We start from the raw sequence: 13,489 nt of genomic DNA, 5'->3' as shown, positions 1-13,489 counted from the left end.
AAATGTCTACAAACCAAAATAGCCTCATTCATTGCTTTTTTTTTCATCCCATATATCCATAGTATTTTAGTTGTTTAATCTTGACTTTGCATCTAGGTTCTTACCTCTTGTGATTGATGTTGTGGAGATTTAAAGATTTTCCAGTTTACTAAAGTCCCTGGTGATTCTTTCCACAATTTTAAATAGACAAAAGTGAATCTGTTGCAGTACAAATCTACTAAATTTTATTGACATGCAACATTTACATAGGAAAAATATAACATGGGAGAAAACCACACTTCAAACAGGCTCTTAGTGGACAGTCTAGTAATTACAATCAATCTTCAATGTTTCTAAACACAAAGTCAGCATGATAAAGCAAAACATTTAAATAATTTTATAATAACTTGACCAATTACATTTCTGAATTTTATTCAGATACCTTAGGTTTTAGTCCTGACTAATCAACAGGTCCGCCTGACCTAGGTTCTATTTGCAATTATAAGCACTACACATTTTATTACTGATAAGAAAAGGTTACCCACCATTTTATCTATTTTCTACTAATTATAATTTGTTCACTGTGAACCGATACGATGTGCGAACGGATATCGGTATAAAAGAAATGTTAAATAAATTAATAAATAAATAAATAAATAAATCTTTAATCTTGTCCATAAAGCTAAAAAGTCAACTGATGTACAACCTTGTACAAATGTGTTTACATATCTTTCATTCTTATTATACTCTAAATAGTAGCCTCAAGGAGGCGGAGAGGAGAAGGAAAGGTGAGAGCAGGCCCGGTGGCCTTTCCAGGGGTGCGGCAGGAATTGATGGCCCCGACGGTGGTTACAGCCAGGTACCTTCAGCATTGATGTCATTGGAGGGGGACATTTACGGGGCCTATAAAACCGGCCCTTAAGCAGCACGCAGCCACCTCTGGCGCATCACCAAAGGGGCGCGCGGCTTTGTTACAACTTGGAACTTTGCCTTGATTTTCTCCTCCTTTTGTACTTCATAAATTTGATTGCTTCTCCTGATCTGTTGAAGCCTCCACAGATCCTTAGGAGGATCCAAAATGGCACCACTAGCGAGGCGACTGTGAGTGTCCCTCTTACTGCGAGTAATTACCTGTAAAAAATGCCTCATTTGGCTCGAAAGAGGAGAGCCATGGAGCATCAGACCTCGGACACGACAGTGGTTACCCCAATGGTGGGCCGATGGATGCCCACATTTGCTGTGGGATGGAATTGGGATACGAGTGTTTGGAGAGGGGAAGAGGAGCCCTCCGATGCTCATGAACTAATGACATCACTCTCCCCTAGGGAGAGATCACTGCCAGTAAATCCTGCCGCTAGGCTCCTCTTAGAGCAAGAAGACCTGGGGCTGACCAAAAGTGTTTACATGAAGGAATCTTCTACGAGGCGAAGCGACCATCAGGAGAATCCTACGTTTCTGAATAAAATCCCAAGGAAACGGTGAACTTTCCATCAGAGCAGCAATTGAGGGGCTTGGAGAGAGCGATGCTGGACTTCCACTATCACAGTTTAAGCCTCTGGTAAGGCCGCAAACATTTTCCTTAGAGCTTATTTGGGAAGCTATTAATGACTTGAATAAAAACATGGGATTACAAATTGCAGCAATGATGAAAACAGTGAATGATACAAAAATTAATGTTGAAAAAATGGAAAAGGATAATTTGCAAATAAAAAGTGAGTTGGTAAATGTTAAGGGTGACTTAGGAAAAGCAAATGATTTGCAAGTTGCAATGATAAAAGAAAATTAAGCCTTACATTTAAAGCTGGAAAACCTGGAAAATTTTTCAAGATGCAAGAGCATTCGCTGTATAAATTTTCCTAAACTTCCTACCCAAACACCTATGCAGACATGGAGGAGATACTTGATGGAGGTTTTAAATTTACCTGAGGCAACATTGCCAATAATATCAAACCTATATTATTTGCCTCCATTGAAGAAATTCTCCAGTCTGAGAAATGAAGGAAATAATTGAATGCAGCCTGCCCAAGAAGCAAGTCTTAATATCTCGGAGATTTTGGAACAAACAGACTAATTTAGTGAAGTCCTCAACATTATTGGTGTCATTTATGCTTGTGTCTGATAAAGATTGGGTTTTTAGGAAATACTTTTTGAATAGGTCTAAGGAGTTCTTGGGCTATAAAGTTCAATTGTTCCTATCACCATCATCCCAAAAGCGTACGAAACAGTTCTTACTTCTTACTGTTAAAACCACAAGTATTACAATTAGGAATGTATTTCATTTTGAAATTCCCATGCAAATGTTTAATAAAGTTTAGTGGTAAAAACATATATATTCACTCAACCTTACAACTATCACAATTTATTGTTAATAGAGGAAAATCAGCTTTAAGCTCTATACCAGGAACCACATAATGTGCTCCTTAAATGTGAAGTGATTTCTCTAAAAGTAGTGTCACCATCCTATAGCTAGGATTGCTTGGTTAATATACGTTTTGTGTATATATTACATTGAAATTGTGTAGTCTTGGATCCTTATTGTGGGCTTGATAGACAGGATTGGGGGACTGGGAGTTTAACCCCTCTGTATGATTCATTTTGTGTGTGTAAAATTTATTTTTCATCTTTGATATCTGTAATGTAATTCAAGTACTGTATTGCTTGAAGTTTAATTTGCAAAAAAAAAAAAAAATAGCCTCTATTGTTGTTCATAGCAAGCATAGCATAAATCAGGAAATAACATTAGCAATATTTACTCCTCGGGGAATTCTGTGCTACTGCAGAATTTGCGCAGAATTCCCCCCCCCCCCCCCCCCCCCATTCTGCACAGAAAATAGCAGAGGATACCCTGGCATACTGCGAACGGAGCGTGTCCCATGGCACACGCTCCATTCGCGGTGAAGATGAAGGCCCGGCATGCCGTTCGCAGTGAAAAGGGAAGGCCCCCATGTGCTGTGGGACGTGCTCCGTTCGCGGCGACGATGAAGGCCTGGCGCGCCGTTCGCGGCACATGGGGGCCTTCCCTTTTCACCGCGAACGGCGCACCGAGCCTCCATCTTCATCGCGAACAAAGCACATCCCAGTGAGAGAGAATGTGTGTCAGAGAGGGGAGGGGAGGGTGAGAGAGAGCATGGGGGAATGCTGGTGAGAGAGAATGTGTGTGTGAGAGAAGAGAGGTGAGAGAGAGCATGGTTGGTAAGAGGGGTGGAGAGGGTGAGAGAGAGCAGGAGGGTGTGAGAGAGAGCATGGGAGGTAAGAGAGAGTAGGTGGGGGGATGTTTGAGTGTGGGTTTCAGAGAGAGGGAGCCTATATGAGTGGAAGGGGATGTCGGTGAGAGAGAATGTGTGTGAGGGAGGAGAGGGGTGTGGGGGGAGGGTGAGAGACAGCTTGGTTGTTAAGAAGGGGAGTGGTGGGATGCTTGAGTGTGGGTTTCAGAGAGGGAGCCTCTATGAGGAGAGGGGGTGTAGGGGAGGGTAAGAGACAGCTTGGTTGGTAAGAGGGGGAGTGGGGGGATGCTTGAGTGTGGGTTTCAGAGAGAGGGAGCCTATATGAGGAGAATGTGAAGGAATGTGTATGTGTGTGAGAGATTGGGAGTTCGTGTGTATGAAAAAGGGATTGTGTGTATGTGAGGGTTCTAGCCTGTGTGAAGGGATTGTGTATGTGTGAGACAGAGTGTGTGAAGGGCTGCGTGAGAGAGAGACATAGGTAGCCTGTGTGAGGCTGTATGTGTGAAAGAGAAAGGGATCTTGTGTGGGTGTGTATGCAAGAGACAGGGCCCTGTATGAGGGGATGTGTGTATGCGAAAGAGTGAGGGAGCCTGTAGGAGGGTGTGTGTATGTGGAAGGGACACTCTTACAGTGAATTTCTAGGGAAATTCTGCTCAAAATATTTAAAATTCTGCAACTTTAAATAATAACTTTTTTCTGTAATAATTTAAAATGTAATTATTTAAAGACTGTCATGTAAATTGTGTTATTTTGACCAATATAAAGTTTGCAGAATTTTGCAGAATTTTCAGTTTTTGTGCGCAGACTTTTCAGTTTTTGTGTGCAGAATTTTAAATTTTTTTTGCGCAGAATTCCCCCAGGAGTATATTGAACTTCATTGCATTACATTGAACAGAGAGATACAATAAAGCTTTTTACTTCCTCAAGGTCTTACTCACTTTTCTTTGTTGTGATTAGCAGTCTGTGAACTAACCCCAAGAGCCACCACTCTTACCTTTTAGCTGGGCCCCCAAAGTCTTCAGTTGCCACCATCTTCCTCCATGTGATGGAAGGCTGCCATCCCATGCTGCCATCCCATCCTGCCATGCGTTCAATCATTGCTTGATGTATGCAACTGGATGCTGCCACTGATTCCTTCACAGCTGATATCGACGACAAGTTCTTCATTATGTAGGCTTCCTTAGGCATGCGCATGCCTCAGATAACAATTTACACCTGCTTGTGCCCCTATTGATGATGTAAATCTAAGGCCCTATATGAGGGTGGTGCTGCAGCTACAACTTGCCTTGGCAAGAGGTCTCCCTACTTGCTAAGTAGTGCATGTTGTCAGCGTTCCCTCTCTGCATTCTCTAGTTTCAGTGTCTTTGCTATCCAGTTCCAGTGTCATCATCCTCCAGCTCCAGTGTCTTCATCCTCAACTTCCTGTGCCTTTGTTCTTTAGTCCCTGTTTTCATCCATTAGCTCCTGTGGTCATGTCTTCAGTTCATCAGTGTTCCTTGCCTTCTGCACTTTTCCTCATTAGCCCTGCCCTGCCTCTTCAACTCATCTTGCCTTCGGATGGACTCCTGTCTTGACCTCAGCCTGTCTCCTGGACTAGTCTCTTGAACACCATATGCCAGTGATAACAGCTTGACTCCTGGACTACTCTCTTGAACACCTCCTGCCACTGACCACAGCTGATTCCTGGACTACTCTCTTGAATGCCACCTGCCATGGACTCCTGCCTTCTTCTGAATTTGCCTGTGCAACCTCTATCCTGATGCAGTGACCTCAATGGATCTCCATCTCCTCAGCAGCGGTCCCTAACTAACACCTACCAGTCATGGCACCCAAAGGATCAACCTGAGGGGGATATCGGTTGGTAAAGATAAAGCTCCAGGTGGGTCTCTGCCTTATTCGAATCTGCCTGCTGGTGGTGGGGCCATGCAGGGCTCCTCCCTGCAGATTGCATGAATTCCACATTGGCCAAAGGGTCTATGAAACCAACAGATTGCTGAGGCCATGAACCTGGTGGATGTCCATGTTACAGGCTATTCCTGGCTTAGCCCAGAAATTACAGTCACTATAGGCGACCTTGGAGCTTGCAGTCACAGACATGAATAGTCTTGCTGCACGATGGACACTCTGGCTGCACCTACCATCTCGCCTCCACCAATAGTGATACCAGCACCATCTCCAGTAACCAAATGGCCCATACCACAGCTACCAGCTCTGCCCCAGTATGCCAGGGACCCCAAGCAATGTAGGGGGGTTCTGAATCAGTGCTGCATGCACTTTACACTACAGGCCCCATTATTTCCTGATGACATGACCAAGACAATGTATATCCTCCCATTATTTAATGGATCAGCCTTTGCGTGGGCCTCTCCCCTCTGGGTGCATGCAGATCCCTTTCAACACAATGTACAGCAATTCACAGACCAGTTTAAGACAATCTTTGAAGAGCCTGGTTGCATGACTACTATGGGTTCTGACTTACTCCACCTCCGACAAGGCTTCAGAGCCCTGGCAGAGTATGCCATAGAATTTAGAATCCTGGCAACAGAGCTGAATTGGTGGGGAGATAGGCATTCCAAGAATATAGTGAGAAAGCTATCACCAAAAATTAAGGATGAGCTTGCTGCTCAGCAGCTGCCTATCTTACTGGAAGTGCTTATTGACCTCACGGGGAAAATAGACAGGCACCTCCAAAAAAGAGCCCAAGAGAACTGCTCAACACATAAAAATATGCTATGGACACTGCCCTTCCAAGTCTTGCTCATGCCTGACACTGCTATGCCAGTGCCCATTCCACAGGAAGAGCCCTTGCAATTCTGTCAATGCCATCTGACTCCTGAAGCAAAGAACTGATGCAGACAATTTGGCCTCTGCTTATATTGTGCAGCCCAAGGCCACCTCTTTGCTCAATGCCCAGTGAGAATGGAAACTTTACCACATCCAGAGGTGCCTGAGTGGATGATCCTAGGCCTGACTACCTCAACACCCCTCCCAGCTTCTCATGCAAGACACATTAGAACAGGCCACCTTATGCTTTTCCACTCGGGCCCTGATGGACTCTGGCTCCAGTGGAAACTTCATACAGCAAGAACTGGTTGATTGATTACTTATTCCTATGGTCCCTGCGACTCCACCTCTGTTGCTCTCGTCCGTTCAAGAAAACCCTCTTCCGTGACTGGTGACCCAGTGCATCGAGCCACTCACACTACATATTGCACCCACACATAAGAAGGTCATTAGCTTGGGCAACATCAGCCACAGTTTAACGGGTCCACATTGGAACCCACCCATTGGGGATCTGGATGCAACAAATTCTGTATGGCATCCAAAGGCTCATTTCATCCGGTAATCATGGCTACAAGTCTTCTGACACTTCCAACTCTCTAGGTAATCAAACCACTCCACAATACCTCCAGGAGTATACCCATAAAGTCTTCTGAAAGCAATTTCAAGAGTAGTTAGAAGAAGAGAGCTCTAAATGAAAAAATTTGGGAACAAAACACAATCTTGCTAAGAAAACACTTGAATCACTATCCAAAGCAAAGATGAAGAGAAACAAATCCTACATACCCAACTTCTGGAAGAAAGTAAGAGTAAAAAGAATCCAACAGTCCCATCTAGTTCTGCCAGCCAAGAGTCTAAGAAGGAGGAATATGTCTCTGTCCTCAAGGTAGGGATTGTCCTCCAACAAAACAGTCCAGAAGAGACCACCCCTCACCTGCAAATTAGCTTTCATACTAGAAACTGTATGAACTATGGGTCAAAAGCAATTATTTGGTTCTGGAAGTTACTCCCCGAGTCAAGAAACCTGTAGATGGCCAAAGGGGGTCAGGATCCCAGTGCAAGAAAAGGAAAAGGGATTTTCATCGTCGATAACATCACAAAAAGTGAAGCCTCAGGAGGGGGGCTTAAGAGAGGGGTACTGTTGTGATCATCTGTCTGTGGGCTAACCCATGAACCTTCACTCTCACCTCTTGGCTGGACCCCCACTGTTTTTGGCTGCTGCCAACACCACCCTCCATGAGGCAGAAGGCCACGAGCCCAACCTGCCATGCCTTCAATTGTTGCTTGATGTTTGTGGTTAGACGTCTCCACTGATTCCTTCACAGCTGATGCCACTGATGACTTCTTCACAATGTAGGCCTCCTTAGCCCCACATACATGCCTGAGATTAGAATTATAGGGACCGCAGTGATAACCCCACTGTGGTCCATATTGATGACTTCAATATAAAGCCCTATAAGAGGGCAGCGCTGCAGCTACAATTTTCCTTGGCAACAGGTCTCCCTATGTGCTAAGTAGGCATGTTGTCAGCATTCCCTTTCTGCATTCTCTAGTTCCAGTGTTTTCCAGTTCCAGTGTCTTCATCCTACAGCTGCTTGAGCCTTTGTTCTTCAGTCCCTGTGGTCCTTGTCCTCGCCCTTCAGCTTCCGTGCTGGTATATTCAGTTCTTCAGTGTACCTTGCCTTCTGTACTTCTCCTTGTCAGCCTTGCTCTGCTTCTCTGACTCATATTCCCTTCGGACAGACTCTCGGTATTGACCTCAGCCTGACTCCTGGATTACTCTCTTGAATGCTCCTGTCACTGACCATAGCCTGACTCATGGACTATTCTCTTATACGCTGTCTGCCCCAGCCACAGCCCAATTCCTGGGCTACTCTCTTGTATGCAGCACCTGCCACTAATGACATCTTGACTCCTGGATTACTTTCTTGAACACCACCTGCCACCGACCCCTGCCTGCTTTAATTTGCTTGTACAATCTCTATCCTGAGTCTGTTACCTCGATGGATCTCTATCTTCTCATAGTCCCCCACCCAAGACCTGCCAGTTCCAGCACCCAAAGTCTCAACCTGAGGAGAGCATGGGCTGGTAAAGGTGAAGCTCCAGTTGGGCCTTTGCCTCATCCAAATCTGCCTGCCAAAGGTGTGTTGGGGGGGGGGGGAACCTGCAGAGCTCCTCGCAGCAGGTTGCATCAACTCCACCTCAGCCCAAGGGTCCACAAAACCAACACTATTACTGTGGAAGACAGCATTCAGGCCTAGGTGGATTTTCTTCTAGGTCTGCTCTTTCCTATTGAATTCTACTTCCTGGACTCCTTCCCATACAATATTTGATAAGCTTTAATAACCTCCTTGAGAAAATAGTCCACTTTCATGGCTGGAAGTTAGGCTTCCTAAGCAGGGGCCCTCTTCCTCCAGAAATAGTGCATCTAGGAAAATAATCTATGAGTCTTGCCCTTGTATACCCACATTTATGGGTAAAGGCTACATGTGTTCAATGTATTTTAAGAGTGGTATGTATTTATTTTTTCCAGATAATTTTTGTGTAATTTTGACCAGTAAGCTCACTATTAGGTATAAGGAAATCAAGGCATGTGTGGATGATTTACTTAATATCTGAAGACTTTTCCTATCTTTTATTGGCCTTACCTCTTTACCTCTAAAGCAGGTATTTATGATTAAATCTTTTTATTAAGTTTCTCAAAAATGGACATAATGAAAATGTGACATAATACAACTCAGGAACACTGCTGGACTCTTACCTGTGCCTCTATATCAACAGAATGTCCCCCACAACCCTAGTAGAAACCATCCCCCCACCCCCCACATAAGACTATGAGGAATATAGCCATCAAGAAAAGGGTTCAGATGTCGTCCCAGAAATGTCACTCGAAATCATGCTCCAAGCATTGTGGGGCAGTAGCTGAATATAAGGGTCAAAATGCATTAAATTCCGTCATTGAGTAAAAGTAGGAGGCTCTTCTTTCAGCAAGCTTTGAAAAATAGCTTTCTTACCAAGCAACCAAACCTTATGCAACCACAACTTTACAAAGTTCTACCCCACAGCAATATCAAAGAGTCAAACAAGAGCATTTTTTGGGCAAAGAGATAACTTAATTTTTGTAACCCTATAAATGTAATGAAATATATCCTCCAAAAAAGTAACAATGTATGAACAGTGCCAAAATTGATGACCCAATGATGCCCCATGAGCTTTACACTTTACACATATCGCAGTGTTGTTGAGATGCATCCGACAGCTAGTTGTTGTGGGATGACCTACACATTTGATGTCTTGTGCCCATTACACAACAAGGACATTCCAGAAAGCTAGATATAAACTGCTGAACCAAATAAAGTGGAGCGAAACTGAGTCAGCTTCACGGATAAATGAATGAATGTCAGGGGAAAGAACTGCATGCCTAGCTTCATGCAATCAAGTATATAGGTGTAAGAGTGAGTGCAGTAGACTGTCCTGAAAGAAGCTATATTCTTCAATGACAAGGTACTTTGCATGTGTAAGAAAAAACACACATAACAGTTAAATACTTAAAAATTTTAAATATTGGATTAAAAGTTATTTAACTCTTTTCATTAAAATGAAAAACCAAAAGGAGTGTGGGGTGGGAATAACAAGTGAGAAAACTATTTACATAAATAAAAGGGCCCAGGAACCTCCAGGTAACTGATTCTAAAAGGCCAAGGTGAATAGGGCCTCACATTTTTGCCTCAAAGCCACCAGCTCAAGAGAAGCCATGAAGTTCTCTTGGGGCCAATGTGATATACTCCACCATATTCACTAGCCTCCTGAAGTCCGCATGTAGCTCATGTACATCATCCCCATCCTCTTATCTCCAAGCCCTGAAACCAGTGCTAGAGATGTGCATTGTTTGGTTTTTATTTTCAGTTTGGGCTTCATTTTCAGGTCCCCACAGGAAATTTCATTTTTCCCGCGGTTCAGGTTTTTTTTTTTTTTCGTGCGTGCTAACACAAACTACAAATTTTTCCGAAATTTCGGAAAAATTCTGTTCATTTTTTCTCGCCCCCGAACCATGATGAATTAGATAATTTTGTTGAAATTGTCTAATTCGGGAAAAACAAATGCATATCTCTAGAAACCACTAGAGCCTGAGCCTCTGCACTTGCAGTTGGCATGCCGGCCACAAAGCCAACCTCTACAGCCATGGGATGCAGGTTTGGATCAGAGGGAAGCTGTCCTAGGAACTGCTCACTTGCCCAGCATTAGCTGGCCACCCTTAGAACCTGCATCCTGAGACCCAGGGGCATAAAGGGAAGGAGACCCTAAAAGGGAGAGGAGAGGAAGTTAAAACTGAGGCCCAGGGTTACCCATTGTGGTATGCTACTGCAGAGTGTAGTAAGCAGGAGGGAAGGGTATTCTTCCTCATCCCATCCTGATGGAGTAGCAGCTGTGCTGGTTGCTGATATTTAGCAGTTGCCACTAACACCACCACCACCACCAGACCCTTCAGTGGCACAGCAATAATCCACCCCCAACTCCTCCTTCTCCAATCTGATGGTATCTGTGAACAGAGACAAAATTGAGTCGCAAGTAATCAGGTGGTATGCATACAGGTATGTGATGTACATAATTCCATTTATGGGAGAGGTCAGGGCAAAGAAAAATAATCCATGTGTGGGACACCCCTATGCTATATTTTTTATTTTTATTAAAATTTATGGATTGAATCATTATGGACCATCCTAAATAAAGAACATGGCGCTTCCATTTTACTGGTGTGATCTACAAGCTACTGAGTAAAACAGAATAACTGGACAGAGAACTCATTGAAGACATCCAAAAAGTGGGAAAGAAGAGTGAAATGTTGCTCATTGGAGATTTTAATCTTCTAGATGTGGACTGGAGTATCCTGTCTGCAGAATCTACTAAAAGTAGAGAAAAAGAGGATGCCCTTCAAGGGGCTTTGCTCAAACAAAAAGTAATAGAAACCATGAGGAAGGGTGTGATACTCAATCTAGTGCTCCCTAATGGTGATACTATTTCTAATGTTGGGGTAGAGGCTCACCTAAGCACCAGTGATCATCAGATGGTATGGTTAGATTTTGAAAATAGAATACAGAGAGGTCACACAAAGACCTGAGTTTTAAATTTCACAAATACGGACTTTGTCAAAAAGGGGACATACCTGGAGGAAGAACTTGAAGACTGGGAGAAAATGGGTGAAGTGGAACAACAGGGGGCTAAATTAAATGGAGCTACTACAAAGGCAACAAATCTATATGTTAGAAAAGTAAATAAGAGGAAGAGGAAAAATAATCTGATCTGGTTCTCTAAGGAAGTGGCTGAAAAAATAAAGGCAAAAGGAACAGCATTCAAGAAGTATAAAGGATCCCAAAAAAAGGAACACAGATAAAAATATCTGTTAAAAATGAGAGAGACAAAGAAAAAAATAATGAAAGGAAAAGTTAAAACAGAAGAAATGATTGCCAAAAAGATAAAGCAAGGAGACAAAACATTTTTCAGATACATCAGAGAAAGAAGGGATGCAAGAAGTGGTATAGTGAAACTGAAAGGTGACAAGGAGCAATGTGGTGGAGATCGATGAAGAAATATTAAATAAATACTTCTGTTCAGTGTTTACTAAAGCAGACCCTGGAAAAGGACCATTGCTGGTTGACAACACCATAGTTGGGGATGGAGTAGACGAAACCCAATTACAGAAGAGAATTATGGGAGGAGCTAGGCAAACAAAGTGGACAAGGCGATGGGGCCAGATGAGATATACCCCAGGATACTGACGGAGCTCAGAGATGTGCTGGTGGGTCTGCTGAATGAGTGTGGTGGTCCTGCTTAACAAGAGGGGTAGCAGAGAGAAGGCTGGAAACTAGAGGCTGGTTAGCCTCACCTTGGTGGTGGAAAATTAATGGAGACTCTGCTGAAGGAAAGGATAGTAAACTATCTGCAATCCAGTGGGTTGTTGGACCCAAGACAGCATGGATTCACCAGGAGAAGGTCCTGTCAGATAAAGCTGATTGATTTTTTTATTGGGCGACTAGAGAATTGGATCAAGGAAGAGGGCTTGATGTGATCTACTTGGATTTCAGCAAAGCTGTTGATATGGTCCTGCATTGGAGACTCGTGAATAAAATGAGAAGCCTGGGTGTGAACACCAAGGTAGTGGCATGGATTATAAACTGATTGACTGATAGGAGACAGCGTGTAATAGTAAATGGAACCTACTCTGAAGAGAGATCTGTATATTACATGAAAAGGTATGTAAGTGTTCCTTTTTATCAGGAATTCTAGATAAAAAAATATTGTTTAAATAAATAAGTATTGTAACTATTGTTTTCATCTTACCTTTTTTATTTTATTTTATTCCTTCAATGGCATTCATTCCTAATGCATGTGTAACCCCTGGCCTGAGGTCTTTACTGAGAAGTCCAAAATCACACTTCAATTCAGAGGCTTGCTATGTTCATTCTTCCTATAATTTCCATAAACCCACTACTTTCCAGGATTCAAGTTGTTATAGTCTAATTTAAACAGTAAAAAGCATGCTGGATGATGAATGTGGTTCCAACATAATTTATCTGATAATTGATTTTAAATTGAAGTGAATAACAATGTACAAATTCTTGTTCAGTTCAGTCCATTACATAATCCTCTACCAATAAATTTGTGATTCTGTAAAAATGGTTTAAGATCTGATCCTTTATTACTTATCCCATCTCAATTTCAGAGCTAGTTTTAGAGCTTCCTCCCAAGCTGATACATATGCTACTTAAATTAGTCTAACTGGCATAATTCAAAGTCCCATTTTTTCATACCTTGATTTAGATGTCTTGAATAAGTTTCATTCTTCTTATCCAACTTCCTTCAAGCATATCCTGATGAAATGTTAGTGTTTAACAATGGATGGGTGCCACAATTTTCCTTATTTCCTACTTTTCTTCTCCTCTTAATAATGAATGAAGATCCATTCCCTACACAACTTCTGAAGGGTCACTGGATCTCTCTGGATGAGAGGTTCCTCTGAAAACTCCTCTTCCAATAATGTTATCTAAATTCCATTGGCCATAGGGAATTTAGACCTAGATTCATCATTTTGCTATAAATTTTGCATGAATAGCATCCATGATTAAAAGAGGGGTATGATTATGGTAATTTTTTAGATCCCACAAAACATGCTATTTTAGCATAATGTGTTACATTTATCACAACCATGAATTTTTCACATTTTAAGCTGCCCACACAGACATTTCCATGTTTTGGGCTGCTCCTGGCAAGAGTCAGCCTTTATAAAGCTCCTAAAAAAAGTAAACTATTTATACCACAGTAGAAGGGTCAACTAGTAACTCGAAGTAAGGTGGGACGTTTTACATGCATAATCAGAGGTATGAACACCACAGTACACATCAGATCTGGTGTGATTTGGAGTGAGGAAAGGTACATAAAGATGAGATTTGTACACTATACGCTCGACCTAGTTTGATGCACTCTCTACGTAGCTGCTATCAAGCTAG

The sequence above is a fragment of the Rhinatrema bivittatum genome, chromosome 9 (assembly GCF_901001135.1).
Source record: "Rhinatrema bivittatum chromosome 9, aRhiBiv1.1, whole genome shotgun sequence".
Classification (NCBI taxonomy): domain Eukaryota; kingdom Metazoa; phylum Chordata; class Amphibia; order Gymnophiona; family Rhinatrematidae; genus Rhinatrema; species Rhinatrema bivittatum.
This window is presented reverse-complemented; position numbering follows the sequence as displayed.